Source organism: Lissotriton helveticus, chromosome 1_1, assembly GCF_964261635.1.
Source record: "Lissotriton helveticus chromosome 1_1, aLisHel1.1, whole genome shotgun sequence".
Taxonomy (NCBI): Eukaryota; Metazoa; Chordata; class Amphibia; order Caudata; family Salamandridae; genus Lissotriton; species Lissotriton helveticus.
In genome coordinates, this window is record NC_136057.1 from 67,408,891 (window position 1) to 67,436,337 (window position 27,447).

The 27,447-nt window shown below is 44.8% G+C and overlaps 1 protein-coding gene across 1 annotated transcript in view; it reads right to left on the reverse strand.

The window, feature by feature from the left end:
* Positions 1-27,447, reverse strand: part of LOC144827206 (uncharacterized) — a 70,151-nt gene that overhangs the window by 13,925 nt on the left and 28,779 nt on the right. The window contains exon 2 of the mRNA XM_078685628.1: positions 9,857-9,923. The gene's annotated coding sequence lies outside the window, so the exon portion shown is untranslated. The remainder of the gene's footprint in view (positions 1-9,856; positions 9,924-27,447) is intronic.

Consider the following 27,447-nt stretch of genomic DNA (forward strand, 5'->3'; position numbering starts at 1 on the left):
TGGTTACCTTAGAGCACAAGTTATATTTATTTGGCAATTTCCTAACTTTCATGTCCCTGTAGCTTTTGTTTCTTTCATTGACTTTCAACATTTTTAATGCTATTTTTCGGAGGGAGTTTTCTATAGCGTGAACTCGACCCGAAGGCATCAGAGCACTTTACATGAGCGCCAGTTGCATTACAGATGGGCACATTCGTTTTGTTAAGCACAGAAGGATTAAATGATTTGCCCAGAATCACAGGTTGTTGAGTGTGCTTGATGAGACTTGTACCCTGTTCCTCAGCTTCCATGTTGACCTCTCTACCCGTTTGGCCACATCCGCATCCTAACTATAATGTCCTGGTAACCTTTGTTTTTATTTTGAGAATATATATATATATATATATATATATATATACCCAATTACCACTCAAAATGCATCCTGGCACCGGAAAGAGAGACGGACAACTTGTTTTTGCCGATACTGCCAGCCACAATAGCGTTTTTATTTTTCCTTTTCAACAGTGCAAATCTCGAACATGACACGTTTTGGCCAATGAGGTGGCCTTGATCACATAAATGCGTCGCAAGTAAGTGACGTTTAAATAAAGCAATTATTTGACCATGTGACATAACGCCTACTGACTGCATGAACATAGAGAAAATACTATATGAAATAAACATTGCCTGAACAAGCGCACTGCTCCTTGACAAATAGATAAAATTGACTTACATTTAATTAATATATACATAGTTATTGCGAATTCAATATTTGAAAAAGGAAATATAATTATAATTGAAAGGAAATATAATTGATAACCCTTAACCATCCATGTCTATCTGGTCAAAAGTGACATGATTAAAAAAAATGTATGTAGTCTTAGCATTTTTCTTGTGGATCACATTTCTAATCGACTAAAGTATAAATTCAGCAATGCACAAATGCACCAAGACCCTAAGTGACATTTGACACAATGGACCAAATAAGGCATGAACTGGGAAATCATGGTGTAATAGTTTTTCGGAAATTTTCCTTAACATTCGCTTCATTATAAACATATCTTGAAATAAATACCCGTACAAATACTCGATCTATAATTCTGGATGATTAAGAAATTGTTTAAATATCTAGAGAGCATTAAGATTTTATTCAAATCCTCTTTAAAGGGCTACCTGAAGAATTCAATAGACTGTACACATGTGCAATAATCGCTATAAAAGTACAAAAAGTGCAGTGAATAAAGTTGTACAAATTGTGAGAGAAGGCTGCATGTCAATTCATCATTGAATCTAGATATACAATTGACTATATACAATAAAATGAATGAAAGAAACTGATCTTGTGAAGGCGCCACTGTACAGGAGCTAACATTCTGATATTTAAATGTACTGAAGTATACCCGACATAGTGAAACATCCCTACTAAATCAGGACTTTCACATGGGGAGATGGGAGACTACACAATAGTAACTAGATACACGTTATAGATAATGATGTAAATCTTCGCAGATGTTCAATCCCCTAGGGGCCTTCGTATCTAGCTCAACCATAAATTTGGTCTCTAACTGCCTCAGTTTTTTCTCGCGATTGCCCCCCGTTTGTTCACAGGTACACTGTCTATGACATAGTATTGGAGAACGTTTAGGTTTTTCTCGTGTTCCACCTTGATATGTCTGGCGACAGGATATGAGGGGTTAGAATTAACCGTTGCACGTAAATGCTGCAGGATTCACACATATACCTACAGCTTAGTGCTGCCTACATAGCGAAATCCACAGATACACTGTAAAATGTGCGGCAGGTGTAATGTCCTTTAAGTTGTACAGGGACATCTGAAAAGGCAGTGGAATAGGTTTTAGTATTCACCCCGAATTTGCAAGCACGACATGTGCTGCACTTATAGAAACCCTTTTTAGGGGAAAGCCACCCACTTTTGGTGTCTAATTCGGGGCTTGTTTTTACTAGATCGCTACGCATAGGGTGTGCTTTGCGCTGAGTAAAGTTAGGTTTATTATATATAAAATATATGTAAATTCACTGGAAAAAAACATAGGTTTCAGACAAGTTATAGTTAGGAATTAGCATTTAAAAAACCTTAGAAATTCACTAAAAACCCATAGGTTTCAGGGATGTTATAGGTAGTTGAACATTTGACTCATATAAAACCAGAGAAACTCGCCTGTTATAGTTAGTTGAGCTAACTATAACTCAGGAGCCCGCAATGCACTGCTGATGATGTCACATATTACATTACTCATGACATGGTCAGCGACATCACTGATGACATCACTCATGACATCTCAAATGACATCACTCATGACATCATCCAGTGAATGTGTTTTTCTGTAAAGGTTAAATATGTTTTATATATCTATGCCAAGGTGTATTGAAGAATGAATGCATTTACAAGTGCCTAAAGATATTATTTAGTAGGTACATGACTGACTGTATAAGTGAGTGATTGAACGTGTCTTTGAATGCATGGGTTAGTGACTAAACTGTGTAAAAGTCTGTATTAGTCTCTCTGTTGGTGTGTAAGCAACTGCATGGGTTGGAGCTTCGGAAAACATGGCGGCCGCAGGCTAGCGCGGCTCGCACACCCAGAGTCGGCTCTTCTGAATCTCACCCTACTCTGTCCGAGCGAGACCATGCCGCGGAACGGCGTTTCTAGACAGACAGCGATGTAGAGGACACGCTTCGTGGCTGGGGGAATAAACGCAAAAAACGAAGAAACCGGGCGGCAGTGGAACGTACACTGACCCCCGGTCTTGATTGATGTGCCTGCTTGCTGTGACCCGCCCTCCTCCGCCCGCGTTTCTGCCTCGCTGGAGACAAGCAGCCGTGGAGCTTCGGCGTGGCCGCACGGCGGCTGCCCGGGTGCTCCGAGGAGTCGTGGTGGCGGAACGGAGGAGGAGAGGGGGCCAAGCTGAGAGCTACGCCGCTGCTGTAAATCCGGAATCAGGCTCGAAGGTGAGCGGGGGTATATCAGCCTGTTTGAAGGACAAGGACAAGGTAGGCACGGCAGACCTTGGGGTAACGGACTGTAAGGCAGTCAGAGACTCCAGCAGGGAATCTGAATCTGACTCTGAAGGGGGGAATAAGCCCGCAGTGCTAAGGAATACTAGGAGTGCGAACAAGAGTTCAGAGAAAGGGCGCAGGGGATTAAAAAAAAAAGACAACCTCAGGGGGGTTCCACAAGTCCCACTAGCGAGTTGGTTAAAGACATAAAGCAGAAAAGGGGAAAAAGTCAACCCCTAAAGAGACTCAGTGGCATCACCCCTTCGCTACGCACGTTTTTTAAAGTACTACCCCAAGTGTTGGACATTACATCAGAGATGGCGACGGCTGGGACAGGGAGTTCAGAGGCACAGACAGCTTCGACATTAGTAATTGCATCATCACCTACACCTATACCCAAGTTTGATGGTGGGTCGAAGGAGACAACAGCGCCTGTAGCGCCTGTAGTACTGCCACTCCCAATAGCCATTCCTGTTCCCAGTACAGCAAATGGGTTAGCGGAGCTCCTCGCACCTCTAAATGAAACGGAGGTCACAGCTGTAAGTAACCAGCAATCCCATGAAGGATACCAAGGGCCCCAAAGGGGGATCGCCTCTAACAATATAGCAGCACCAGACGGAGGTGGAGGTGAGGGCGAATTGGAAGGCCCAGGGGTCGGGAATACACTGGAGGCCCTAGTAAAGTCAATAGCCGCAATGAGGGAGGAAATCCGTGCTGATTTTGCAGTTTCTAAGGTGAATCAGAATGAAATCAGAGCATCCTGTGACATGCTGGACCAAAAAGTGGACGGCTTATGCGCAAGGACAGAGGTTTTGGAAGGTGCGGTGGGACTATTGTCATCTAATCTCGAGATAGCTAGATCCAAAATTCAAGCACTGCAGAAGGATGGTGAAAGTATGCGGGAGCGAGTTGAGAGTTTGGAGAACTACTCCCGGAGAAATAACCTGCGACTCTTAAAGATTCCGGAAGGAAAAGAGGGCACAAACCTTAAAAGCTTTGTGATCAAGATCCTAAAAGATTCTCTTAACTTGGAGGAGTCAACTGAGATGCTTGACAACGACATACAGCGAGTTCACCGCGATCCATTCCGCCTAAAACCAGGGAGAGATAAACCTAGAAAGATTTTGATTAACTTCCTTACGTTCTCACTTAAAGATAAGATCTTGAACCTCGCACTGAAAGCTTGATCATTACAGGGCCCGGACTTCTCTTTTGAGGTGCGATCAGACCTATCTAAGACTACGCTTGACAGGCAATGGGAGTTGGGGCAGCGCATGGAGAAATTTAGAGCTGTAGGTGCCACTGTCCAGATGAGGTTCCCAGCATTTTTGCGTATTATGTACAACAATAAAATGCATAATATCCGTTCACCATCGGAAGCAGATGAGCTACTAGAATCTATTAGAGATCATGCTCAGGCTCAGGCTCAGACTCAGAATAAAGGATAGTGGGTTATTTGGGTCTGATATAGGTTAACCGACATTACAAATTATGTCTGGCCTGTACTAGTTCTGTTAAAGTCTATATAGCCCTGAATCACAATGGGTAAAAATCATGGTAGGAAGGGAAATGAACAGAAAAAAAAAAAAAAAAAAAAAATAGAAATAAAAAGAATTAAAAAAAAAAAAAAAAAATGGGGAAGGGAAACAGCAAAGGGGGGGGTGAGTAGGAATGAGTTATAACAAATAAATAAATGCATACAAAAATAAATAAATAAATAACTACACCTGCTATTAGTAAAGATATAAAAATAAATTCCTTCTCTATTTTTTCTCCTAACCTATCTTATGACAAGAGTGAGTGTTGGGGAAACACAAGTTAAATTAAAATCTAATAAGGTTTGTGTGTATGCGAGTGTGCATACATGTATATATATATATATATATATATATTTATGTATGAATCTTTGTATAATCAAAGGTGTAGGTAAATAGGAGTGGAAACAATAATAATAATGAGAATGACCCACTCGCTGCATTCCCTTCACCTTGTAAGAGTCCCTGGACACCACAAATTAAGTTTCCTCTCAACAGCCATATTGGTTTTGAGTCTGTCTATAGACTATACTAATAGGGTGGAGGTGAGGTTGGAGAGTCGTTGTGGGTGTAAATCTGGCCATCCACCAGGTCAGAGTAAGTAGGGGAGGGTTTTCCTGGGGAGGGTGGGTGCAGGGGGGGAGGGGGAATAAAGCAAAAAATCCTCATAAGTCTGCCTACTATTTTGCGAAATGGTTACTTCTGACATCTGTCCAACATCAAAAATGGCAAATATTAAGGTTCCCGCAAGAGCTATTGGGAAAGGTTGATACGAGGGGGGTAGCGGTGGTACCATGACAGCTCTCCAATATTTGTCCTGGAATGTCAATGGCTTGCGAGGGAGAAGTAGGCGGGAGCGTATAATGCAGTATCTGAGGGACTCCCCGGCGCAAATCATTGCAATTCAAGAGTCACACCTTCTTAAATCAGAGGCAGTAGAGATACTCAAAAAACAGAAATGGGTTGATAAATTCAGCTCTACTGACCACAATGCTAATATTAGGGGGGTTATATTTATTTTTAAAAGAGCTGCGAAAGCCCAAATCTTGGAGTGTATAGAGGACCATACAGGGAGATGGTTGATATTGAGAGTTCAGTTGGTGGGTCAACGGTACACCTTGGTGGGCTATTATGGCCCAAATTCGGATGATCCATCGCATTTGGACGCCGTCAGAAATCATCTGCTACTTTTTCAGGAACCGGTGATTTGGATGGGCGATTTTAATATTGTGCTGAATCCTAAATTAGATAAATCAGCAAATTCGCGGGCCAGAAGTTCACTAAAGTCTAGGCGAACTCTATCAGCTATTATGGTTCAGCTAGGCCTGGTGGACCCTTGGCGGGAAAGAGCAGGCAGTAAATTGGGGGTTTCCTATCGTAACAGTCGTTTCAAGCATTCATCCAGAATTGACTATGCTCTGTTTACTTATAATTTGAAAGACGCTTTCATAGCGATTGATTATCTCCCATCTCACCTGTCAGACCACTCAGCTCTTGCTTTTTCTATTAGATCCGACAGTAGGAGGCAACATCCTTCTTGGTCCTTTGACCGGACACTCCTACTTGAAGAAGGTGAAGTGAATTTCCTGGCCGCAGAGACAACTGCTTTTTTTGAAATTAATATGGAGTCCTCCTCTCCAGAGGTGGTTTGGGAGGCCTTTAAGGCCTTTTTGAGGGGCTGCATCACAAGTAGGTCCTCATATCGGAGTAAAAAATACAAAAACATGATAAATAGTTTGGAACAGGAAATGAAGGGCATTGAGTTAAACCTAGGTCAGTCTCTAGGTTCTCTTGAGGAGCGGTTAAAATTGGCTGATCTAAAGCACCAACTAGAAAATATACTACAAGAGAGGGTTAATAAAAGATGGAATGCAAGTAAGATCTCCCATTTTGAGTTTGGAGAGGCCGCGGGTAGAGTACTGGCGTGGAAAATTAAATCGGACCAAGCTCGGAAATATATCAGAGAAATCAAGGTGGAAGGGGAGGCGGTACCAAGGACAGCCAGTCATGAGATAGGTAAAGCCTTTTATGAATTCTTTGAGACTATCTATAGGGAAGAATTACCTGATGATCAGATGGCACGAAACACGTGGCTGAATGGAATATTGCTCCCAACCTTATCAACAACACAGAGCAACAGTTTAGAGATTGCAATAACAGAAGTAGAGGTAAAGGAAGCAATAAGACAGGTAAAAAAAGGGAAAGCATCTGGTCCAGACGGTCTCCCTGGGGAGATCTATAAAGTTTTGGGGGAGAATATCATCCAAGTAATGACAACCCTATTCAATGGTATCCTTAGGGAAGGAAAGCCACCGCCAAAATCTTGGGGTGAGGCCACAATTGTTCTTATACCCAAACCAGGGAAGGACGTATCAGAGTGTGGGTCCTATAGACCAATATCTTTGCTGAATAGCGACTATAAGATTTTCGCCGCAATACTTTCAGCAAGAATGGGTAAGGTAATAGGTACCATTATTCATCACGACCAGAAAGGCTTTATTAAGGGGCGCCATCTTTCAGATCTTACACATGATTTGGTAGGGGCTATAGATATTGCCTCTGCTTTTTCCCTTCCATTGGCCACCTTAACCCTCGACGCAGCTAAGGCCTTTGATAGGGTCAATTGGCCCTATCTAAATGATGTGTTAAAAAGGTTTAACTTTGGGGAGGGCTTTCGCAGAACTATAGCCTTACTCTATCGAGCCCCTTCGGCTAGGCTGCTGATTAATGAGATATTGACAGAACCCTTTAAGATCACTAGAGGTACGAGGCAAGGTTGTCCGCTTTCTCCCCTCCTTTTTAATTTATACATTGAGCCGTTTGCCCAGGCTTTGCGAGCAGACGAAAATATACCACCATTCAGGTTTAAGGAGTGGGAGAGGCGGACGGCATTATATGCCGATGATATCTTAATCTTTACCTCGGATCCGGTGTTGTCCTTCCCTGCTGTGATTCAGAAGGCTGTAGAGTTCGGCAAGATCTCGGGCTATAATATCAATTCAAGTAAGACCGAGGTTATGGTCTGGAATATTCTGGACCCACGGTTAGGCATAGATATCACCACCTCTATGCGCTATCTCGGGATCCGAATCACCCAAGACATTGGAACCATTGCCCAAACTAACTTAGATCGAGTCTCCAGGGAATGTAAGGGCCTATTGAAATCTTGGACTCACTTGCCACTTTCTACAATGGGTAGGGTCAACTTAATAAAAATGTCTATCCTTCCCAAGTATATATTTATATTTGGTGCCATTCCTTTGGGGTTTGATGTGAAGATGTTGGACAGATGTCAGCGAGAGCTTAACTCCTTTATTTGGAATTATAAGTCGACTAGAATTGCGTGGAAGAAGTTGAGGAGGAGAAGGGAGAAGGGGGGCCTCGCCTTACCGGACCTAGTGTATTACGCTTGGGCCTTTCAGTTGTCCTACTCCAGGATGTTACTAAAAACACCATCGAGTCTTCTGGGGGTGACAATGTATAAAGCCATGTTAACCGGAGCAAATCTACCAGCTGACGGATTTCTATTTAAATTTGGGAGCCAGAAATATTTTAAGAAAATAAGACTGAAAATGATACAGTCTTGGGCTAGGGGCTGGCTAGCCATTAGAAGAAGATTGGGGCTGTCTTACTACTCTAATTTCGCTCCCATATGGGACTCCCCGGGTTTACCGGAGTGTCTTAGGGATAGCTTATCTTCCCCATTAGAGGAAGCTGGAATTGCTAGATGGGGAGAGTTAATGGTGGACGGATCGATACTTCCTTGGGACGTATTACATGAGCGTATAGGTACAGCATTCTCTAGATTTAAATTCATCCAGCTGGAAAGCTTGGGGAGAGCCCAGCGGTGCAAAGATGTATTATTTGGGAAATCAAGCTCCCTGGAGCAGCTGCTACTAGAAAGACCTAGGGGTGGTAAGGAGGTGGCCTTCTGGTATTGGCAGCTTCTGGAGGAAACCGATGGGGATTTCACCCTTCCAGATGAACTGTGGGGAGAGACAATGGGCTTACAATGTGAGGAGTTATGGTTAAGATCTTTTGCGCTCCTTTATAAAGTGGTGAAGCCATCATGGCTGAGGCGCAACCATCTGTTCACAGCACACCGGGCTTATATAACACCGCTGAGACTTTCCAAATTTCTCCCAGACAAGAAGTGTAACAAATGTAATTTACCAGAAGCTTCAGATATTCACATGTTTTTGGAATGCCCCAACATCGGTCAGTTCTGGGAGGAAGTGCTGTCTACCCTAAATTCCATTATGAACACATCATTAGTAATTTCACTGCCACTAATCATTTTTGGAATGGAGGACAGTATTTCTGGCGAAGCAAGATCTTTTCTGTTTTATGCTATTCTGTTGGCTAGGAGGCAGATTTGCATACGGTGGGTGGAAAAATCTGCTCCAATATATTCGGACTGGCTCACGTCCTTATATGAAACATCAAAGGTGGACATGGCTAGAGCTTGCAACAACCGTAATCTGGCCTTTTGGGATCTGTTGATACAGTGGAGATAGTGTTCCGGGGTTTTTTTTTTTTTTGTTTTTTTTTTTTCCCCGGGTCCTATGATTATGCCATCAATACTCCTTGGACCGGGTCTGGCCTCGATACGGTTTTTTTGGTCCTTTAGGTTGAGACATACCTAGATGGAGTCAGCGTAAAAATCTAAATTCCCCTTCTCCTTGGGACTTCTCTGCCACCAGTAAAATATCTCGGAGTCCAGTTCCAGAGATGAGTATCATTTTCTTGGTTCCCTCTCTTGGTCGGGGACACGCAAGGTGGTTGGCATTTCCTAAGCAGGGGGTAAGGCAAATGAGGACAAAAAAAAAAAAAAAAAAGCAACTGCAGTTGCTGAATAGCTACATGAGTGTCTACATAGGTTATTGATATGTTGTCTAAGTATTTGTATGAGTCCCTAAGTGTCTGTGTGGGTGGGTGCATGGCGGGTGTATGAGTCTGTACATAGATGTCTGAGTGGGTGATTCAGTGGTTGTATGGATTAAAAAGGTCTCAGCAATGTCCAAAATTTGAGCTATTGGCATTGTGAATTTGAATGTCTGTTAGCCATATTTGGCCTCCTAATTGATGTTACTGTGACAGTGTTAATGTTAGTGTCTTAGTGTTAATGTTACTGTGACAGCGCCCATGAGCAAAAAGAAAACAAAATCTGATTGCAAGGTGAGAAAAGTTTGGCAACATTTAAAGAAAGCTAACTATCGAAAATAAATGTTTGCAATGTTGTTCATTCTGCTGGGCACATTTTTTTCCCAGTCAAATGCCTTCTGTATGCATCGCACTAAAAGTTAAAAAGATCAACATATTACCTCAATCATGCAGGGAGCCGCAAATGAGCACTGATGAGGTTGATGACTTTTTCCCTCTGGTTTCTTGCTATAAAATCCAAGAGTAAATCACAATTAACGCAAGAGAATGGCGCACATAGTGCAAACAAATAGCGTAGTTACACAGGCCCAAGGTATAATAATGGCGTGTAATTGTTGGACACGCCCGTTGTTTTACACAAAGCTGCATTAAAAAATATTAAAACCATGATATTTATAGACATGCTCGCCATTTTATAAACAAAATATATATGTACACCAATGGGCGCATATATGGCTAACACTTATAGCAATACGTCCTCTACAAGCGTCCTGCGTGATGTCTGATCCAAATAATACAATGGGAAACACTTTTTTCAGGCAGCGGGAATCAAAATTAAACCACGCTTGTCACTCATGAATACTGGTGCATAAAATAACCCAATCACAGAACGAGTAAATAAAATGAGGTAAACCGTTGTAACATCCATCAGAAACCCACACAAACATGACACTACCCTTAATCTTCTGACTCGCCTACCTCTCAGAATGTACGATGTTTGTCAAGGCATCTTATCTCTTTGTGTGAGTGACATTCAGTATCCATGTCGGCCAAGTATGATAATAGGGGTGACCCTTATACAGAGTTATTATGCAGAAGATGGTAATCCTGCTGTGACACTGAGAATCCTCATGCATAATAAATGAGGCTAGTTTTCATGGACAACCACATGATAAGTTGCACCAATACAGTTATGCCCTAGGGGCCTCACAAACCATATACTAAAATAGTGGTATAAGAACCAGGTGAGGATTAGAAAGCAGGCCTGGGACCTGTGGAATCCCTGGGGCTACTCTAAACAACCAAAGGTTAGGAAGTAGGAGGCCCACGGGAGACGCGTGCAGTGTCTAAACACAGCCGTGGGTTACCAATGACTTTCTATGGGAAATGAAGAAGTTACAAATATACAATTTAAGGACACTTACGGATGGACTTGGATGGAACCCTTTTAAACTAGGACACTTTGGGAGTCAAAACCCATGGGAGCACCAGAGTACTCGTGTTACCTCACCCAGGAAAGCCGGGTGCATAAGTGCCTTTTCATGTCGGGTTTCGTTGCTGTTTTCTATGGAGACCTGTAAAGAAGTGCTGCAGGCGACCAGAGGAAAAGCGTCCGGGTGGATCCAAGGGGGGATCGAAGATCTGTAGAACCTGAAAGCAGAGGGGACACAGTCTGGGTCACTAGCCAGTGACCAGGAAGGTACCAGGAAGGAACCAGGCGATGTCGGATGCTTTCGAGTGAAGAAGTGGAGCTTGTCTCTTCAGCCACGTGGTCCAGGAGTCATCGACGATGACCAGGCACTGGATTAGAGCTGTCCCACAAAGGATCTAGTTGACTGCGGTGTTGGTATCGGGATTGGACCCAACAAGCCTTGGTAACCGCAACCCGCGCAGGAAGTCGAGATGAGCTCTGTTGCAGACCAGCAAGGTCTGAGGAGCTTCTTCTTTGTAGGGAAGCTGGAGCAAGCCAGGAGCAACCAGGAAAGCAAGTTAGATTGTAAAGGAAGTCTTCCAGGGGCTCACTAGCCAACGGACTAGGAACCGGGAAGATGCATCAAGCTGAAATGCAAAGATGGGGCCCACGGGACACTCATGGAGTGTGCGGGCTTGAGCTTCGGTGCAAATGGTGATCTGGGCTGGGGCTTCAAGTACCCCAATGCACAACTGTGAGTTACCTCAGGAGTCAATGCAGTGAGCAAAATGCAGGATGTCCAGGAGTTCCGGTCCCACGTCTCTCGTATCTGCCACGGGTCTCAACTTTGCTGTGATCGAAGATTGAGGTCAGAGAAGACCTGGAAGTCCGTGTCCTGTGTCACAGTCTCTTCAGGATCCGGCGGGAGCCTCGAAACTGCAGACCGGCAAGTTGCTTGTGGTGCCTGTTTGAACAGGGTGGTCACTCCTTGACCACAAGGAAAATGTCTTCCATCTTCCAGTCAGATTGGAATGTCGAAGGCCCAAGAATTCAGTATCAACGGTTTCATTCCAGGATAATCGAAAGTCCTAGGGACACAGCTCCTATACTTATACTAGGTTTGGGGGCTAGACTACCTGTAAGGTCCCTCCTATGGGTGGACCAGGGGAGGGGGTGGTTACACCCCCTTCAGTTTGTCCAGTTTCGCGCCAGAGCTTGGGCTTGTGCCCCAGCAACCGGTTTGGACTGGACTGTGCATGGAGCACCTTGTGTGCCCCAGGCAGTGTCTGAAAAAGCATTCCCTGAATGCAGCCCTGCCTGTCCCAATACACTAAAGCCTGCCTGGAGAGGTGCTAGCACCTCCCCTGACAGGAAACCTATTGTCCAGGCCTCCCCTGCCGGAGTTTCGTCCAGCAGCAGGAGGGCAGACATACATTTGTGATTCCAGGGCTCTGTCTAACTTTAACCGGGTAAACCAGTAACTACATGTCTTGTCCCTCTAGAAGGGTAGAATGCTACCCCCGCCGCCAGGACTGGCAGGGGGGGGGGTAGTATTCCAAAGTGTTTGACACCTTACACAACATGTTTTGATAAAGCCAAACCAAAGTTAACATTAACCGCGAGGATTATAATGCATTTAAGAATATATGGTATGGCTATATCATAGAACAGCTATAAGGAGATGGTTCTGAAAGCTGCAGAGGGGCTCAGCTCATGCTAGGGCACCCTCTCACATAAAACCAAGCACTCTGCCTCCAGGATTGTCAAGGCCTGCCATAGGAGTGACTTATAGGTGTATATGTGTCTATATGTAAAGTTGGGTATAGGTATACTATATACCAGTAAGGGGCGATTACACCACCTTACCCAGGCTGTGTGAACATACCTGTGGTGTTAGTTTGGAGGGCCAGCCAGGGGTGGCATAATACATGCTGCAGCCCCTGGTAGGCCTTGGATGTACCTATGCCCTGGGTACCTACGGTGCACTATACAGGGACTCACAAAGGTGACCCAATACCCAATCTGGTATGTACCTAAAGTACATGGAGTCCATTTTAGAGTGAAAGCAGATAGGCTGGGGCCCTGATTAGCAGGGTCCCAGCCCAACTAAGTTGAAAACCAGCAAAACACCAGGCAAAAAGTGGGGGCAACCATATAGTCAGATATCCTCCTTCCTACATGTGTGAAAGTAGAAGCAAGCATATTTATATAGTAACATGTGCAAAGAAAAATGAGGCCTATAAAGTTAGGTTACCATAGGGAAAACTAAAATGTCCCATGGGGGAAACACTTGACAAGAAGAGAGGCTAATCTTTACTTCCAGGGGGGGGGGGATATTTTCACATGCACTTGGAAAATATAACAAGCTGTTTCTGACACCAGAAGTGTTCAGTAATGCAAAGTTGTGCTGTTGTGGGCAGAAAACACATTTCTAAACTGAGTTCTGCCCATCTCCAAGCAACAGCCCCATGGCGTGAGGGAGGGGGTGAAGTCACGGAACACGTGCCCTCTGAATACAGCATCTGACATTTGATTTCAGTGTTTGAATGCACAGAAAATGTGAAGAGATAAGTACAAGCTTTACAAGCCTTTTTACAGAAACTGAATGGAGTGAGTGAAAACAGGACCTTTCGTGTATACTGCAGTTCAACAAAGAGAAAAAGTAGTTTCTAAAAACGATGCTAAAATGAAAGTAGTCGATTGATATAGTGATTGCCCATGCTCTTGTGGAGGACTAAACACAGGAAAAGGCATGACGCATGTATGCCATGGACAAATGGGGAGAAAGATGAGGAGGAGAGCAAATGGGAATCCTATGGGCGGGCTGAAGCCTAAAAAAGTATATGCATCATGTCTTGAAGAGATAGCACAAGCGTTGTCTAGCTGAGACCTAGAAAGCACTCTTTCTGGACCAAGATCTAGCTTTCTGGAAACTGCATGGGGACCTTTCGCTGCCACTATTTCAATTTTACAGCAACATTATTGGTGGCATGGTTTGTATGAGCAACTTCCCCGTTATGTCCTATGTTGTGACATTCGTCAACAGATTAAGTCTTCTAATGTGTCCCGTCCACATGAGACACAGCTCTATCTTTCAAATCAGCCATTTGGGTGTGTTTATCTTGACCATTGTGGTCCCCTACTTTTCGATAATGCATGTTACTCGATGACATCCATGGGGGTGCAGGTGCATCTTTCATCACCATATAGGCCTAAGGGCAATTTTGTTGTGTAGCTGATGGACTGTGACTTAAAGCTGTCTTCAATGGCATAGGTATTAGGTAGGGGACGTGGCTGGTTGACTCATCTTTATGGGGGTCAATGTGCACTTAACAACCTCCCTAAAAGATTTCTGGGTGGGTGGAGCCCATATTAAATGCACTTTGGCTTCAAGATGTATGTTCCAGACCTTGACGGTCTAAACATTGTGGTGGCAGCTGCAACCTTTGACATAGACAATCACTGTACTGTCATGCAGAATCTGCAAAAATGTTGTGACTCTCTGCCGAATACACATTTGCCTTTGACTCTCTCATCGGATGCTACTGTTCTCATTGCTGTCTCTGGCTGGCTTCCTAAAGTTAGTGATCTGGTTCATGAAAAGGTGGCAATCAAGTGCTTGGTCTTCAGGGTACTCAAACTGTGATTCTACCTCCTCTTTCAGGATTCAAAGACAATTGTTTGTTTCCATTTAAAAGGCGAAGTTACACCATCTGGCCAATTCTAAATAATATGCCTAGAAGTGTCCCACTACAGAATGTTGTTTTGCAGCAGTTAAACAACATCATTCCTGCTTCTCCCCAGCCACCAGAGGGAAACGTCAAGCCTTCAGTTGCCCTGGTAACTGTTACATCTATTCACATTCCATGATTGAAATAGTTTATTCTGATCCACCACTTGAGACCCCTTCAGAGGTGCGAGCTTCAAGTTCTTATCCAGACTACCAGCCTCCTCTATTCCAACTGAGTTCTTTAGGCTACTATATTGATCAAGATAACTTTCCTTTCCACATTTTTTCATTGACCTCGGTTTTGCATCCACACCAGTGCTGATTTGTGTTTTCATCTCCTGGTTAAAACAAACTTATCTGATTCCATAGTACATATATATATCTGGATAGTACTCTCCATGGTATTTCTGTTCATGCATATTAGATTTGTGACAGTTTTTTTCCTTTCGAATAAAGGCCCTTACCTCCCCAAACGCTTTGTTGCTGAACCGTTGGACGGGCTGTTGGCTCCGCATTCATCATCGCATAAAATGAAAATAGACTAGTCCCTTGTCAACATTTCAGCGGTCTCAGTCACTGATGGAATTGTATCGGATAATGTACAATTTGATGTGTTTGGTCCAATGGAGACCCTTCAGATACCCTATGTATTCAGGGTTTTCAAATGGTGATGTTATAGTGCCTTGGTTACAATCGGATGATTGGAATATTGATACTATAAATTTGATGTTTTCAGAATTACAATATTACATTGTTTTTGAATCTGAAGATTTATTTTTGAACTCGTACACCTGGAGCGGACGGTTACTTCCATTTTAGTTACCAGACCCACTGCATACCGGCCCTTATCAAGGAGGCTGTGAGAAGTTGGCCTGATGTGCAGTGTTCACTATTCTAGTGATCACTATATATCAGTTCAAACAACCCTTATTGATGATTGGTTGTAAGTCAACCTTATAGACCAGCTATCCTAGTAGCATGGATACGAGCAGTCTAAGGCTAAGACTCTAGAGGGCGTGTTAAGCCAGCTGTTTACCATCACATTACCCCTTGAACACCCAGTGAAAGGACACCACACAAGTTGTTATGAAAATAAACAGTGTATTTATTTATAACAAGACTACCCTGGCTCTTTATGAGACAGGGAGCTAAGCACACAACAAAACTCTTATAAAAATACTTAAGTTAGCACAGTATATACAAATGCCCGAGGGGCACGGGAAACCATATACTCAAAAAGTGGAATGCGAAATTACTAGCAGGTAAGTACAGTACTAATAGGCTTTGGAATCGCTAGGACTTGACTATAGAATCGTTAGATTACTTCTAGGAGGCCCAGGGGACTCGGGTGCAGAGTGTGCACTCTCACGCGGGATGCGGGACAAAGTCTATGATAGCTAGTGAAGTTAAAGTTAGTGTTCACGGGCGAACCCGACCTGGTAGGAAGAAAACGACAATGGATCCTGACCCTTGGATAGTGAGGCTATGCTGGGGCACCGAAATGCCGAAGTTACCTAGCCCAGGGGCTGCAGCTGCATATGTCTCAAAAGACGTCGGGAATCCTCGTAGACGAACCAGGAGCCTGGAAGAAAGATGCTGGCAGGCGACCAGTGAAGAGAGTTCGAAGTGATCCAAGCCTGGATCTTGAAGATGGATGACACCTGAAAGCAGAGGGGACCAAGTTCGTGACTACTAGCCAGTAGTCAGGGGCACCAGGAGGGCACCGGAGGGTAGTCACCTCGACTAGGTGAGTGGGCGACGCTGTGCTCTGCAGATCTCACGGACCAGGAGGCGTTGTCGGCGACCAGGATGGAGGGGCGAGCTGTCCCACGATGGATGAAGCTGTCGGCGTCGAAGGACCCAGGATTGGGCAACAAAGCCTTGGCTAATTCAAGCCCACGCGGTGGACTCAAAATGGCGTCTTGAGTGGACCAGGAGGGTCCGGGGTGCTCCTCTTCTGGAAGGGAGCAAGAACCAGTCTGGAGCAACCAGACCAGCAGCAGTGATGTCGTCGGGCGTCGTTCAGAAGGCCACAAGCCAGCGGGCTAGTAGTCAAACAACGCGGTGAGCAGCAAAAAGCAGAAGGGCCCCACGCCGATCGTGGAGATGCTGGGGGGCTGATCTTCGGTGCTGGAGCTGCTCAGGGTCGGGGCTTCTCGGACCCCAAAGCACTCGCCAGTAGATTACCCAGCGGGCTTGCTGTGAAGAAGTCGTGCAGTCTTGGCAATAGTCGGTCCCTTGAGGTCTCGTCGCACTCACGGTTCTCAGCTTGGCTGTAGAGGTGAGTAGAGGTCGGAGGTGCCAGGGAAGCTGGGTCTTGTCGAGCTGGGCAGTCGGATTCCGGAGGAAGGACTTGCAGCAGACCGCAGTGTTCTTAAGGTGGTGCCTGCGGATGCAGGGTGACTACTCCTTAGTCACAAGGGAGAATCTTGAAGAAGAAATCTTGATGTCCTTTCGTAGAAAGTCGTGTCTTGATTCCAAAGATGATCTAATTTGGAAGGGGGCCTGCTCCTACCTTTATCTGGGAAAAGGGGGCTGGCACGCCACTAAGTCCTGCCCTATGGGTGGGACCAGGAGGGGGGTGGTTACACCCCTCTCCTTTGGCGGGCTTTCCCCAGGCCAGGGGCTGGAGTGCCCCTGGAACTGGTTTCAGCCGGCCTATGCACAGTGAGCACCGGGGTGCCACTTGCAGTCACCTTCCTCTGTAGCCCTGCCTACCTGGAATTCACAAAACCCTGTCTGGGACGGTGCTGGCACCGCCCCTGGCAGGAAACCCTTTGTCCTTGCCTCCTGCTCTGGGAGGACTACAGACAGCTTGTTCCTGGGAGAGAGTGAGCAACACGGACCTTCTGTGGCTTGATTACTTCATTCAGAAAACGGGCCAACTTTAACTGCCGGCCTGAACTGAGGCCAGTGACCGGCCGCTTCCCTCCCTGTGGTCTGCATAGCCAGACCTACACGCGCAAAATAATGTGAGCCGCCCTGATACCTGCAAGCTTCTGAAGCCTGACACCACGCCTTAAGTCCTGCTCTGCGCCTATTGCAGGTGTGAACACGACATACCTACGCCACGGCAACCTTTGTGCCCGCGTGCAGAATCTGTTTCCCAGTCCCTGTCCTGAAGAGAACCTTGAATACTTAGGTTCGAAACGCGTTGACAATACCACCCTGTGGCTACAACAAAGGGTGCCGCTAGGATGTAAATCATACCACCACTCTGTATCCTAGCCTTGCAACCCTATTTAACATTACACCACAGGCTTTCGTTGACAGGCAGGCTTGTTTTTGATCTCAACCCCGCCTGTCACTTGGTTTTTTCAATCTCTAGGACTGGTTCCCGTTTGTTCGCTTATGGATTAATCTCTGCACTGTATATAATTGCAATTTATTTGAATTATTATACATTTGTGATTGTCTTTTGGTGTGTCTAACCAATCTTTTGTTTGATTCTTTGTTGTAAATTTGTAAATGTGTGCATTTGTAGATACTGTATATATGAACCTTTTGAATTGACAGTGGTTTTGTTTGTGCTTGTGTTTCAAAAAATTGCTGATAAATGTAAAAAAGAAAAATAAACTTGTTTGGAAAATTAAATCCAGTGGTCACACGGTACAGATTGACTGTGTGTCTGGTGAATTGTTTCACGAATAATCCTGTCCAGCCACCCTGTTCTGTTTTTCCTATTGTTGAGATCCGGGTTGGTCAGATGTAGGATCCAATACCTTTACTGTTTCACAGCTGGGAGGACTCCCAGCAGCAGGAGGGCAGACTTGTGTCTCGGTGGCAGCATCCATTTTGTGGATGCTAAGGCTCTGTCTGACTTTAACCGGGGTTACAGGTTACATACATGTCGTGTCCCTCTAGAAGGGTGGAATGCTAACCCCGTCGCCAGAATTGGCGAGGGGTTAGTATTCCAATTCGTATGACACCTTACTCGACATGTTTTGATAAAGCGATACCAGAGTTGGCATATAACCGCGAGGATTATAATGCACTTAAGAGTATATGGTATGCGATATCATGGAAACGGCTAAGGGATGGGTCCCGAAAGCCGCAGACAGGCTCAGCTCATGCCAGAGCACTATCTCACATGATTCCAAGCACTCTGCCTTCAGGATTGTTAAGGCCTGCCATAGGAGTGACTGATAGGAGATCTGTGTGTCCATTTTAGGGTTAGATATAGGTATACTATATCTAAAGCAAAGGGTGATTACACCACCTTGCCCCAGCTGTCGTGCAGCCAGTTGTGTCAGTTTAGTTAGTCAGCCCAGGGGTGGCACAATACATGCTTCAGCCCCTGGGAGACTTCTGGGTGCACCTCAGCCCTGGGTACAGGGACTTAGAGAGGGCCCAGTGCCAATTCAGTACCTGAGTACAATTTGGATAGAGAGAACAGCTAGGCTGTGGGTCTGATTAGCAGGCCCACAGCCAGGGAAAGTCGTAAACCAGTGCAGCAAAAAGCAAAAATCTGGGTGATCATAGGATTGCAGACCCTACTCTCCTACAGAGGCCCATGCAGCTATACTTAAGGGTGGGCGCAAAATCCGTTCCGCTCGCGGATTTTGCGGATTTTCGGCAATTTCACGATCCGCGAATCTCGCGAAATTGCCAAACTCTGCCCGCGTTTTTTTTTAACACAGTGGCATCTTCGTGGACAAATATGCAGGGCAGGATTCATGCTGGCATGATGCTCCTGTCACAAAAATTAAACCTCAACTGGAAGCACTCTAATAGCAGGTGCCCGAGTTGAAGCTCACATTCAGTAACGTATCAATCAGCCCTAAAAAGTAGTGAGCAAGGTCGAGGCTGGGCAAGTGTCCTTTATCCACATATCTGTCGTCGAAAATTAGCTGTAATCCTTGAGGGAGGTCTTTGCATCTATGAGTTTCCAGAGCACCATCCCCGTGTAGCTCCTGTGACCAGGAGGCTGCTTTCTCCTCATCTGCTGCTCTGCTCGGTCTCTGGCCCTTTATAAACAAGATGCATGTGAACTCGCATAGAAGCCCCGCCCGTTTGGCCCCATCCACCACACACTAGCGGTATGAAACGACTTCCCACCCGTCCCCACTATGATGACCAGCTCACTCAAGGGACCTCAGCGCCTTTTGGCGCGCTGGCAAAGTTACACGCACACATGGTCACTGTAGACAAATCATCTGGCTCGTTACGCAGCTGCAGTGTAGGAAAAGCACTATACATTTACCCAACGAGGGAGCATTTACTGATTAGTCAGTAGAAAGTACTCCAGTTGAGTAGAAGTATTGCACAAAATGGTGGCATCTTCGTGGACAAATATGCAGGGCAGGATTCATTCTGGCACAATGCTCCTGTCACAAAAAGTAAACCTCAACAGGAAGCACTCACAGATATAAAAGCAGGTGCCAGAGTTGAAGCTCAAATTCAGTAACGTATCAATCAGCCCTAAAAAGTAGTGAGCAAGGTCGAAACGTCTTCCCGCCCGTCCCCACTATGATGGCCAGCTCACTCAAGGGACCTCGGCGCCTTTTGGCGTGCTGGCAAAGTTACAGGCACACATGGTCACATATTTGTGCAAATGGCAAAAATATCCACGAGTTCGCAGGAAAATTTGGGAACTCGCGGATTTTTTTGCCATTTTGCGTGAATTTGCGGACCGCGAATTCGCAAATTTTGCCCATACTTAGCTATACTGCACACATACATTGTCTCTCCCAGGACCGTCATTCTATGCCCTGAAGAAGTTCATTGTTTATGAACAAAACGTGTTGGCTGGCTTTTTTGTATTTGGACACTTATGAAAATAAAGGATTGATTGAGACAATTCTAACAAGACCATATGACTTATTAACTTATTATGCCAAGTTGTTCTATTATCAACATTATGGGCATAATTTTCTGCATAGAGCTAATGGACAGGGTCCCCAATATAACTATACTCAATGGGAGCATTGTCCTATTCTGCCTCAGGATAGCTCCGAAACACACAAGATAAAATATACGTATTTCACGAGCTATGACACATTAGACCTACGATCTTATTATTTTATATTGGTTCCCGCTACTTAAAAATATATATGCTTTCTTAAACTAAGTTATTATATACGCCTTGAAAACCTAGTTCTGAAAGTCTATGAATATTGGAAGGATAATATTGAGTTGAAATCGATTTGGGGTGCTATGTCTTGGCAAGTCCAAGGAAGAGAATCTCTATTTCGTGGATGTCTGATTCTAAATCCTAAAATCCAGCATTTGTAAGGCACAAACTACTCACCCTTACGGGTGTCAAGGCGCTGGGGGCTGTCATGGAAATTAAGTGAGCTATTGCTCAGAGTCACAGTGTGCTGAGCTGATCTGTCACTGGAGCCGGGGATCAAACCGTGAGCCATGTGCTCCAAAGTCAGCTGCTCTAGCTGCTGCACCACACTGCTCCACCCAGGCAAACTATTTTTCTGAACGACATTGTCCGGCAAACAGCTTTTCTGGGGTTGGCAAAAATTCAATACTTGAATACTCGCAATATTAAATCACAAAACCTCTTCCTGATTGGCAGCCTTACACATATTATACTGAAGACCAATTAAATGGTATCATACAAAACAGTACCTTTAATTCTTCAATCATGTCTCAAGGTGAGTGGTTATTATGCCCGATAGACACAAATGTTTGTCACTCTTGCTTTTTTAAACACAACATTTGAATTCAAATTAAATAGACCTTCACAAGCCTTACACTCTAACACTGTAACAGCATATTCTGTATGTAAATTGTAACAACAGCAGTTAAAACATTAGACTTTATCTGTAGTGAAACGACTTCTTTCACTCGAGTCCAAAGCATTGAATCTATCTGATTCCCTTTTGGGTCAAAATCACCACGTTCTAAATGATTGGTTTATGCTGCTTACAATGAACTCTAGAAATTGTTGCAACTGCAGCCAGCAGTACGTTTACGTCAAATTGACCAAGATAATTTAGATATTGCTGTGGTGAACAACATTAATACATTTTCACCTCATATTTATACTTTAGCTAATATTGTATCATCTGTAATTGATATCGTGCAAACATTAATCATCTTAGATCAATTATGCAATTTACCTTGACATTACAAACACTTAAGAAAGGTGGCGTTCCTTGGCATTATCTTAACAGTACCGCTTTGATCTTACCCTTTTATTGACACAGCAAACAATGACAATGAAAGAGGCTAGTTACACTATGTTACACACAGAGAAGCTTGAACAACTCCCCTTCACTGTAGCGGCAATGCCGTTAGCAGTGTTGTTAATATACAGACTTATCTCATTGCCCATCTCAACCTTTCAGTTCAGTGACTGCATAAAACACTTTCCCATTGGTAGATACGAACCCCTTACGAGCAGCTATATACATGAGATATGGTCCTTGCCCTTTACCTGTTGTTGTCAACATGCTGAAAGAGACATTTTCTTACAGGACAGGAGTGTGACTCGCGTGTCGGTCATTCCCTTGGATGTCAACATGTTAAAATTCACTCCGCCTCTAATGTTTCGACCTCCAATTTGGCTTGTTATTTAACAGGAACTCCAGTTCCTGTAATAATTCCCACTATAACTTTGCTTTCGAGTGGAAGCTATTTAGTCCTTAATAATTAGGACTGGTGCGGAATGCGGTTGGGTATTCCGTATGTGGTGTCTGTTTCTCAGATAGTCACTAGCTGAAACAATGTCCTGTTTATACCCCCAGATGGGAATGTCGATAGCTCTGTATGGCCTTCAATTCCAACTTTGAAAAACAGATTTCAATAAGCTAATCAAACTCAAAGCGTTATTATTTCAATAAGAAGTGGGTCTCACTTTGGCTCGCGATACCTTCGATTGGCAGGTGGGAAGAACTTCCAGTGAAATACAGCCATTGTTAAATCCAAATCTCTCCTTATATTTCAGCGAACTGATACACCAAATATTTAACGTTTCTGATACCACGGGCCTGGCACACTTTCTAAAACTTGAGGGCGCCAAATCTATTTTGGAGTAACCCTGCTTTTATACATTCTATTTTTTTCCAGCATGTTCAGTGAGTTACCACTGCTCCTCATTGTACTATGCGACATTTTTGTCCTGTTCCTGTTTTGCCTCAATAAATGCTTCATTTGTGGTCCTGTCAGCACAGGCCTCACTGCAGCTGTACTGTGATCAAATGCTGCAACTTTTTGGAATGGTGCCCTTAGCAGCTTTGGATGCCGAGTTCTGCTTAACCTTCCGCCACGCCTATTTCACCTGTGAACAACCTGTGTTTCATTGTATCAGGTGCCCCTTTCAATGGGTCATGGATATCTGCCTGGCTATGCCACCACAAGCTGTTGATGGATTCCTTAGTGACCCATTACAGGACTATTCCTTCGGTATGCAACTGATTTATAGCCCTGCATTATGGCTGATGACCGGAGGTGCTTCCTGTGCAACAGCACAGCGTCTTCTGGATCTCAGCATCATCAAAACTAACACAAGTTGTCCTTTGTTGGTCCTTCCGACGTCTGGCACTGAAGAGCATGTGTGATTTTTTGACCTGCTCTATTGGATGGCTGATGTCCCTAAATCGCTGTCTTTCCACTTGGCATACCAGTTCCTGGGCCCCAATGACATGCTATAACTGGGCACTTTCTTTAAACTATTTTTTTGCCTGGCTGGCATGACAACTAAATGAGAAATGTGTCAAATGCATATATTCGAACACTTTGCTTTTGCTTAGATGATGAGTTCTGTCATGATCTTGGGTGCTTCTATCCTGACCAAGGTGAGGGTGTCAAATATCCCATAGGGGCCCATTGCTGTTTTCCCTATGGTAGCCTAAGCAGGCTACACACGTTACTATACAAACGCACTTTGATTTGTGGCACCCTGTACTTTCACACGGAATCTACAGTTGTTTTTGTGTTCTGTCCTTTCCTGGGATCTCGTCTGAACACATTGAACAGGGTCAAACAACAGTACCCCTTCTTATTGTTTTCTGGTCAGGCTCTAGCACCAAGACAAAACATACAGATGCAGCTTTCTTTTGGGAACACATACTCATTGTCATATAGGTATGTACAAACATGTGAAAGACACACTTGGAGGGAGATTTCCAGTGACTACAACTGTGATGTAGAACTTTCATCTGTGCATGCTAAGGTATGGGGTCTGCTGCAAACACCCAGAGATCTTCTGATGCATAATCATTTTGCTTCTATGGAAGGGGAGGGGTTATTTTACCCTGTCGGATATCATGACAGCTCCTTTTATGATTTATTTATTTATTTATTTATTTTTTAAATTTCTAAAGCGCGCAAATACCTTTCGGTGTCTCGGCGCTGGAGTTTGCAGATTGCAGGGGTTCCACTGACGTCTTACTGGTTAAAGAGCCAGGTCTTGAGATGTTTGCGAAATGAGAGTAATGATGATTGATTTTTAACAAAGGAGGGGATCTGATTCCATAGTTTTGATGCTGCCACTACAAAACGTCTGTCTCCCCAAGATACTTTTTTTGTGCATGGGATTTGGAGCTGTTGGGCCGAAGAAGAGCGTAGTGTTCGACTGGGTTTGTACAGTTTGAATGCTCTTTTGAAGAAATCAGGTCCATTATTGTTTAAGGCCTTGTGAATGATACACATGGCCTTAAACTTTATCCGGCTTCTTATTGGTAACCAGTGGAGCTCACGAATTGTGGGAGAGATAGAAGCGTGCTTAGGTATACCCATGAGAATTCTTGCAGCAGCGTTCTGGACAAGTTGTAATTTGCTCAGAACTTGCTCTTGTGCGTTGAGCAGTAGGCCATTGCAATAATCCACCCTAGATAACACCAGGGAGGACATTAAGGTTTTACCTGCGGTTGGGGGAAGAAAAGGGAGCAGTTTCTTCACCATTCTCAGGGTAAAGAAGGAGGCTGACACCACCGCGTTGGCATGGCTTAAAAACGTAAGCTTATTATCAAAAAGCACGCCCAAGTTTTTCACCTTGGTTACAGGTGATGGGGGAGCTCCCAACTCCGAGGGCCACCAGACCGGAGACCAAGACGGAGTCAGTTCGCCAAAAACCATCACCTCCGTCTTGTCGGAATTTAGCTTTAAGCAATTCCGGTTCATCCATGAGCTAATGGCCTTCATGCCCTCCTGAAAGTTCGCTGCCACTGCTTCACCGTTTTTGTGTATCTCCAGGACCAGCTGTGTGTCGTCGGCATAAGATGTTAAGCCAATGCCGAACGACTTGATTACCCTCGCCAAGTCCGACACGTAGATATTAAAAAGTGTCGGACTTAGCGAGGAGCCCTGGGGAACACCACACGGGAGTGTGAAATCAGGAGAGCAGAAGCATCCCATCTTAACAGACTGTACTCGGTTGGCCAGGAAAGATGCTAGTGTTGTTCTTGCCCTGCCCTGAATGCCTAGGGCGGCGACACGGTCGATCAAGATGGTGTGATCGACCGTGTCGAAGGCCGCGGATAAATCTAGGAGTATCAGGATGGCTGCACCACCCTTATCCATGATTATCCTGACCTCCTCGGCAGCTTTTATCAAGGCAGTCTCCGTCCCGTGGCCCTTCCTGAAACCGAACTGCGTGTTGTCAAGTAGACCGTTCTGGTCAATAAAGGTCGACAGCTGTTGGTTCATGACCTTTTCAATTATTTTGGAAGGGTAAGGGAGAGAGGCGATAGGGCGGTAGTTTTTTGGCTCTGAAGGATTTAGAGCGGGTTTTTTTAAAAGAGGTGTCACAATAGCTTTTTTCCAGACAAGGGGAAAAACACCTGTCTGGAATACGGAAGAACAGATGTTGCTGAGTACTGGGGCTATTAGGTTGGGTACTAATTTAAGGATACGTGGGGGACATGGGTCCAGTGGCGAGCCTGATTTAACATTACTTATGAGATCCATCATGGACAGGGGTGGAGAGAAGACCTCAAGTTTAGGATTTGACGGCAGAAGAGGGGATTCCGGGATGGTAGTGTCAATGATCGTTATATTAGTAAAATTATTAAAAATATCCAGAACCTTGGCCTGAAAAAAATCTGCCACCTTGTTACAAAATATTTGGGATGGTTCGATTGGGGGGGGGGGCTGGAGGATTGGCTAAATCTTTTACCACCTGGTACAATTGTTTATTCGAATTGAGAGCACGTTCTATTTGTGTGCTGTAGAAGGTGCGTTTTTCAGCAGTAAGCAGCTTTCTGTAGCTGAGCAAGGCACTCTTATAAGTGTCTCTGTCATTGTTGTTGTAGTATTTACTCCACCGCCGCTCCAAATTTCTGCAGCGTTGTCTCTCGAGCCTAAGTGACTCCGAGAACCAAGCCGCGGAGGGTTTGGTGCGGTTTGGCTGCAATTTTTTGTATGGGGCTACCTGGTCAAGTGCCATATGTAGCCATCGTTGGTAATTCAAGGCAGCCTCCTGAGGAGCGAGTAATTCTGCCGGTGACGTAGATTCCAAGATATTTTGTAGAACCGTGACATCAATATTTTTCCAATCTCGACTTAGGATCGGAGAGCAAGGGCCGGTGGACGAGTTCTTGGAGTAGTTGGCTGAAATAGTAAATTTGACAGCTAAGTGATCCGTCCACATGAGTGGGAGCACTGTAGAGAATGTTATATGGGCATTATTAGTAAATACGCCATCTAGCGTGTGTCCTGCTTGATGAGTAGCCATATTAACCTGTTGTTCTAAGCCTGCTGCCAGGAAGTCAGAGATAAGAGTGTGCGAGTCCTTATCATTATCGTTCTCCAAATGAAAATTAAAATCGCCCAGTATAGTGTAGTCCTGGTTAGCAGGTACTGGCTCTAATAACTGAATAAGAGAATTCAGAAAGAGAGTGCGTGAAGTAGGTGGTCGATAGAGGAGTGTTCCTTTGAAAGTTTGTATAGGGGAGACAAAGATCGTAAAAGCAAGGGCTTCCGCAAAGTTGTAATCAAGGGGTTCAGTTTTTATGGCAAACTTGTCTCGGCATATAATAGCTAGTCCCCCCCCTCTTTTCCCTGATGATCTATCTAGTCTTGTTACCTGATAGCCATCTGGAGTGGCGATGTTAAAGTCTGGGCCAGATGCAAGATCTGCCCAGGTCTCAGTAACAAACATGACGTCAATATTTTGACTGGTTATTAGTTCTGCGACATCGTATCTGTGTTTTATGAGAGAGCGTGTATTTATGAGTACACAGCTTAAATGTTTACCGCTTTTGTCTCTGGAGGAAGGGGTGCAGAAGTGTTTAAAAAGGGGTGATGCGGTCGAGAGCGCACAATTTGGGCAAGCAATGTGAGCATAATTATACAATGATCCAAAGTCAAAGTGAGAGCAGTTCTTGTCACGTGATATATTTCCTATACTCAGGAGCTGTGTTCGTGAGTAAGACAGTACCTTTGCTATGTGTTGGGGACGGAGGAGGCCAGAGAGACTGGCACGCAGCACGGTCCCAGCGCGGACTGGCGCAGACTGGCACCCCTTAGGCGCGGCTTCGGCGCGGAGATGGCGCTCCCGCTGCGCTCTACCGCTGCGCTTCCGGGTCGCCATTTTATGTCCTGAGCCCCGCCCCCAGCTGAGACACTCCCTCCGTCCAATAGGTGACCTCACGCTGCAGCACAGTGGAGCTGACCCTGCCCTCCACGCAAACGGCACAGAGCCGCGATGGAACGGGGCTGAGGGTGATATTTTACAACAGTAATGGTGAGTTTAAAACAAACATTTTTTAAAGTCTACAATTATTATTTCAATTGCAACAATGAGAGGTACGATCTTGGAAAAGTAGTTCTTCAATAGAAAACGAATCTCGAGGGCATCAGTAGCGTGCAGAGGAGGAGCCCCTCGCAATCTGCACAAGCGCTAGGTAAAAGACCACACAGAGAGCTGCCACCACCCTGCTTTATGGATTACTTGCTATGCTGACCCTATTTGTGTTAGGCTTTTTCTTGCT